Source organism: Hyaena hyaena, unplaced genomic scaffold (genome assembly GCF_003009895.1).
Source record: "Hyaena hyaena isolate Hyena2069 unplaced genomic scaffold, ASM300989v1 scaffold_1340, whole genome shotgun sequence".
Taxonomy (NCBI): domain Eukaryota; kingdom Metazoa; phylum Chordata; class Mammalia; order Carnivora; family Hyaenidae; genus Hyaena; species Hyaena hyaena.
Window position 1 is genome coordinate 58,369 of NW_024081961.1, and position 7,052 is coordinate 65,420.

Here is a 7,052-nt window from a genome sequence, read left to right on the forward strand (position 1 = left end):
CAGCATCCCTCCTCGTCAGGGAAATACAAATGAAAACCACACTGAGATACCACCTCTCGCCAGTCAGAGTGGCTAAAATGAGCAAATCAGAGAACTCTAGATGCTGGCTAGGATGTGGAGACACGGGCACCCTCCTCCACTGTTGGTGGGAATGTAAACTGGTACAGCCCCTCTGGAAAACAGTGTGGAGGTTCCTCAGGAAACTAACAACAGAACTCCCCTATGACCCAGAAATAGCACTGCTAGGAATTTACCCAAGGGACATAGGAGTGCTGATGCATAGGAGCACATGTACCCCAATGTCATAGCAGCACTCTCCACAATAGCTAAAACATGGAAAGAGCCTAAGTGTCCATCAACAGATGAATCGATCAAGAAGATGTGGTTTATCTATACCATGGAATACTACATGGCAATGAGAAAGAATGAAATCTGGCCATGTGTAGCAACATGGATGGACCTTGAGGGTGTTATGCTGAGCGAAATAAGTCAGGCAGAGAAGGAGAAATATCATATATTTGCACATATAGGAGGATTAGGAGGAACTTGACGGAGGAACAAGTGGGAGAAGAAGGGCGGAAATGGTGGGGGAAAGGGAGAGAGGCAAACCATGAGAGACTCTTGAATGCTGACAAAAACTTAGGACTGATCGATGTGGGGGGGAGGGGGGTGATGGGCATGGAGGAGGACACTTGTGGGGATGAGCACTGGTGTTATGTGGAAACTAATTTGACAATAAACTATTTGTAAAAAAAAAAATAAAAAAAAGATCAACAAAAAAAAAATAAAATAAAATGCTTATACTTACCATCCTTCCCCACAGAGTGGTTGATGGCCAGTATCTAATTTTCCTCATGGATGCTCCTTTCCTAAGGCCTTTTTCTCTAGTATCTTGGTTGACTCACCACTTTTTAGTTTGAAAGCTCCTTGGGAGCTTACCTTTGGTTGCAACACAAATAAATATATCTCTCACTTGCCTCCAAATTTTGAAAGTTTATATAGAAGCCTTAATTGGATTCAGCCCATATACCATCCTCATGGTGTCAACACATCATTATCTCAAGGCTATGTCTTTGGTGCAGCTTCTGAGAGTGAGGAAGTCAATCAGAACCCATATTCCAAGGATAAGGGTTGGAGTTAGGAGCATCTACAATCACTTGGGTCCAGCTTATAAATCAATAAGCCATCACAACTCCTCAATGACCTCTCCCAACAATTTATCATGTTGATTGATTTATGGATGTTAAATCATCCTTGCATCTTTGAATTATTTAGTCCATTTGTATTTAAAGTAATTTTTTTAATGGTCCATGGACCCAAAAGTGCATCACTTATCTCCCTATGATGTAGTACCTGGAAGGACCATGAACATAGAAACATTTCCAACAATACTAGCCTCGTTCCTATTGCATTCAGACATGAGAAAATTTTTAACAATTATTTATTTAAATTACAGTTAGTCAACAAGTAGTGTAGTATTGGTTTCAGGAGTAGAATACAGTGATTTATCACTTACATATAACACCCAGTGCTCATCCCAACAACAGCCCTCCCTAACGCTCTTCACCAATTTAACCCATCCTCCCACCCAGCTCCTGTCCACCAACCCTCAGTTTCTCTTCTGTATTTAATCGTCTCTTATGGTTTGACTCTCTCCTTCTTTTTATCTTATTTTTCCTTCCCTTCCCCTAAACCCCTGTTCTGTTTCTTAATTCCATTTACGGGTAATATCGTATGATATTTGTCTTTTTCTGACTGACTTATTTCACTTGGCATGATACTCTCTAGCTCCATGCTCCTTGTTGTGAAATGCAAGACTTAATTCTTTTATTTTTTTTATTTTTTTAACAAATAGTTTATTGTCAAGTTGGTTTCCATATAATACCCAGTGCTCATCCCAACAAGTGCCCTCCTCTAAGCACATCTACCCCTCACCCCCATCAGTCTTCAGTTTGTTCTCAGCATTCAAGAGTCTCTCATGTTTGCCTCCCTCCCTCTACCCACTATTTCACCCCTTCCTCTCCCCCACGGTCGTCCGTTAAGTTCCTCCTAATCCTCCTATATGTGCAAACATATGGTATCTGTCCCTCTCTGCCTGACTTATTTCACTCAGCAGAACACCCTCAAGGTCCATCCATGTTGCTACACATGGCCAGGTTTCATTCTTTCTCATTGCCATGTAGTATTCCATCGTATAGATAAACCACATCTTCTTGATCCATTCATCTGTTGATGGACACTTAGGCTCTTTCCATGTTTTAGCTATTGTGGAGAGTGCTGCTATGAACATTGGGGTACATGTGCTCCTATGCCTCAGCATTTCTGTATCCCTTGGGTAAATTCCTAGCAGTGCTATTGCTGGGTCATAAGGGAGTTCTATTGTTAGTTTCCTGAGGAACCTCCACACTGTTTTCCAGAGGGGCTGTACCAGTTTACATTCCCACCAACAGTGTAGGAGGGTGCCCGTTTCTCCACATCCTCGCCAGCATCTAGAGTTCTCTGATTTGCTCATTTTAGCCACTCTGACTGGCGTGAGGTGGTATCTCAGTGTGGTTTTGATTTGTATTTCCCTGATGAGGAGGGATGCTGAGCATCGTTTCATGTGTCTGTTGGCCATCTGGATGTCCTCTTTGGAGAAGTGTCTGTTCATGTCTTCTGCCCATTTCTTCACTGGGTTGTTTGTTTTTCGGGCGTGTAGTTTGGTGAGTTCCTTATAGATTCTGGATATTAACCCTTTATCTGATATGTCATTTGCAACTATCTTTTCCCATTCCGTTGGTTGCCTATTAATTTTCTGGGTTGTTTCCTTGGCTGTGCAGAAGCTTTTAATCTTGATGAGGTCCCAACAGTTTATTTTTGCTCTTGATTCCCTTGCTTTTGGGGATGTGTCAAGTAAGAAGTTGCTGCGGTGGAGGTCAAGGAGGTTGTTTCCTGCTTTCTCCTCTAGGGTGTTGATAGTTTCCTGTCTCACGTTCAGGTCCTTTATCCATTTTGAGTTGATTTTTGTGCATGGTGTGAGAAAATGATCTAGTTTCATTCTTCTGCATGTTGCTGTCCAGTTCTCCCAACACCTTCTGTTAAAGAGGCTGTCTTTTTTCCATTGGATACTCTTTCCTGCTTTGTCAAATGTCAGTTGGCAGTATACTTTTGGGTCCACTTCTGAGATCTCAATTCTGTTCCATTGGTCTATGTGTCTGTTTTTGTGCCAATACCATACTGTCTTGATGATGACAGCTTTGTAGTAGAGGCTAAAGTCAGGGATTGTGATACCTCCCGTTTTGGTTTTATTCTTTAGTATTACTTTGGCTATTCGGGGTCTTTTGTGGTTCCATACACATTTTAGGATAGTTTGTTCTAGTTTTGAGAAGGATGCTGGTGCAATTTTGATTGGGATTGCTTTGAATGTGTAGATTGCTTTGGGTAATAATGCCATTTTATCTATATTTATTCTTCCTATCCATGAGCATGGAATATTTTTCCATTTCTTTGTGTCTTCTTCAATTTCCTTCATAAGTTTTCTATAGTTTTCATCATCCTGATGTCTTATATCCTTGGTTAAGTTTATTCCTAAGTACTTTATGGTTTTTTTGTGCAATTGGGAATGGGATCAGTTTCTTGATTTCTCTTTCTGTTGCTTCATTGTTGGTGTGTAAAAATGCAACCGATTTCTGTACATGGATTTTGTACCCTGCATCTTTGCTGAATTCTTAGATCAGTTCTAGTTAGTAGGCTACTGGTGGAGTCTGTCAGGTTTTCTATGTAGAATATCATGTCGTCTGAAAGTTTGACTTCTTCTTTGCCAATTCTAATGCCTTTTATTTCCTTTTGTTGTCTGTTGGCTGATGCTAGGACTTCCAACACTATGTTAAACAACAGTGGTGATAGGGGACATCCCTGTCATTTTCCTGATCTCAGGGGGAAAGCTCTCAGGTTTTCCCTGTTGAGGATGATGTTAGCTGAGGGCTTCTCATAGGTGGCGTTTATGATGTTTAAGTACGTCCCTTCTATTCCGACTTTCTCTAGGGTCTTCATTAAGAAGGATGCTGTATTTTGTCAAATGCTTTTTCTGCATCTATCGACAGGATCATATGGTTTTTATCTTTTCTTTTGGTGATGTGATGTATCACATTGGTTGATTTGCAAATATTGAACCAGCCCTGTAACCCAGGAATGAATCCCACTTGATCTTGGTGGATAATTCTTTTTATGTGCTGTTGGATTCGATTTGCAAGTATCTTGTTGAGGATTTTTACATCTATATTCATCAAGGATATTGGCCTGTAGTTCCTTTTTTTTCCTGTATCTCTGTCTGGCTTGGGAATCAGAGTGATCCTGGCTTCATAAAATGATTCTGGACGTTTTCCTTCAATATCTGTTTTTTGGAATAGCTTGAGAAGAATTGATATTAGTTCTGTTTTAAATGTCTAGTAGAATTCCACAGAGATAAAGTAATTTTTGATAGATATACTTATTGCAGTTTTGTTAATTGTTTTCTAGCTGTTTTTGTGGTTCCTCTCCATTTTTTTTTCTTCTCTATCTCTTTTTCTTTGTGGTTTGATGACTTATTTAGTGTAATTACATTTCTTTCTCATTTTGTGTATATACTATAATTTTTGTTTTGTGGTTATCATAAGGTTCAAAATTATCTTCTTGTGTTCACAATTATTTATTTTGAGTTGATAACGACTTGAATATGAACACATTTCAAAACTATATTTTACCCCACACACACATTTTATTTTTTTGATGTCACTTTTTATATCTTTTATTTTATGTATCCCTTAATTAATTACTATAGTTTTAGTTAATTTTTTCTACTTTTGTTTTTTAACTTTCTTAGTTCTTTTGTAAGTGATTAACTCATCATTTTTACTATGTATTTGTATTTTCCAATGAGATATTTACTTTTGTTAATAATTAGCAGAATTATTTTTAAGTTGAATTAGCGCCCTTGATATTTCTTGTAAGGCTGGTTTAGTAATGACAAATATCTTTAGGTTTTCATTGTCTGGAAAACTCTTTGTCTTTCTTTCAAATCTGAATGATAACCTTGATTGTAGAATACAGTATTCTTAGTTGTAAGATTTTTTTTCTTTCAGCAATTGGAATATGCCATGAAATTCCCTTCTGGCTTGCAAAGTTTTTCCTGAGAAATCTGTTGTTAGCCTTATGAGGTTTCTTTGTATGTAACAATTCATTTTATCTTGCTGCTTTTAAGATTCTCTCTTTATATTTCACATTTGACATTTTAATTAAAATGTGTCTTAGTGTGTCTCTTTTTGGTTCCTTCTTATTTAGAACTCTCTGAGTTTCCTGGGCTTAGATGTTTATTACCTTTTCTAGGATGAGGAATTTTTCAACCACTATTTATTCAAATAAAATTTTTTCTCCTTTCTCTCTCCTTGTGGGAACTCAATAATACAAATATATTCCACTTGATTATTTTCCACACATCTGTTAAGTTATCTTCATTTTTAAAACATTTTATTTTTTTTAATTTTTTCTGTTCTGTCTGGGTAAGTTTTATTGCTTTATTTTCCATTTCACTCATTTGTACATCTACTTCATCCAGTCTGCCTTTGAACCCTTCTTGTGTGTTTTCAGTTTGGTTGTTGTATTCTTCAGGTCTGTGACTTCTGTTTGGTACTTATTATGTTTTATATCTCTTTGTTGAAATCCTCACTGTGTTTCTCCATTCTTTTTTCTCAGTGGGCAGCATTGTTATGATTATTACTTTGAATTCTTTATCAGGTAGACTACTTACCTCCGTATCACTGTGGTCTTTTAATGAGGTTTTTTTTTTTTCATATTTCTCTTTGATACATATCTCTCTGTTTTCTCATTTTGCTTGATTCTCTGTATTTGTTTCTATGTATTTGGCAAAAGAGCTACTTCTCTCATTCTTGAAGGAGTGGCCTTCTATAGGTGATGACATTTCTTGTTTAGCCTTGCCCTAGCTCTTGATTATCTCTTGAACTTTTGTGATTGTCTAAACTGCCTAATTTGCTTTCAATATGCCCTCAGTCTTGAATACTTGTCAAAACCTGTCAGTGATCCAAAGAGAGGAATCTTATTTTGCACCTAATATCAGGCTGATTGCAAACCAGGGTCTCAGACAGCAGCTTTTAAAACATGCAAATATATAGTCTTGGGGTGCTATATTTATAATCCTTGTCGATTAGAGCATGAGATCTGGAGGTGCTCCTTTGTTACAGTTGCAAAAGTTGGGGCTCCAAAGTGGGTGTGTAAACACCTTTCTCTGAAGTCTCACTGAACTGTAGGCAGGCCAAGGGGTGCACAAAAGTGTCTCCATGCTTATGTTCTTTAAGTGCACCTCCTTAGCCTTTTGATATGTGGGAAACTTGAAGTCTGTCCCTCCATTTGCAGCTCCAGGCTCTTTTTTTTCCTTTCACAGAAAGCCTGGGATTGTATTTCAGTGTGCAGTCTATATAATGCTCTGAAGTGTTTGCCTGGCCAGAGCTGTTTTTCTAATTGTTTCAGATCTATGGAGATTTGAAATACCAGTCCTCATGGCCACTTGGGCCAGGCAATCAAAGGGTGTTTCCTGTGTGATTTGTACATGCCTGCTGCTTTTAGTAAGGCAGATGGAGAGTGTAGTAGGTGGGATATGTTTGCTGGTTTCAGAAAGGCAATAAGAAAATATATTGTCTTTGTTTCACCAAGAGCTTCAGCAATGCAAGCAAGAGAGTCTTGTCTGTGAGCATGCACTGGCTTTAGGCTGAGAGCAGGAGGATGTCTCCACCACTCATGCTCACCAGTCCCAACTAGGAAATGTATGAGTGTCTCAGTTGCCCACCTTCCAGATTTTAGCGTGGGAGTGGGTAAATTCTGTGACTATTTATACTCACCACAGTCAAGGAGCAGACCTATGCTCTCTAGTCTCAGCTAGTGCCATGATACCTCACCCCCACCCATCCCAACAAGGTGGTGGGAAAGTACTGCATCTGACCTCATATGTCTGTGAAACAATGGTGTCTGCTAGTGCCATCATGTCCAGAGAGCAACTCAAATGTCTCCACCCCTCTAGCCAG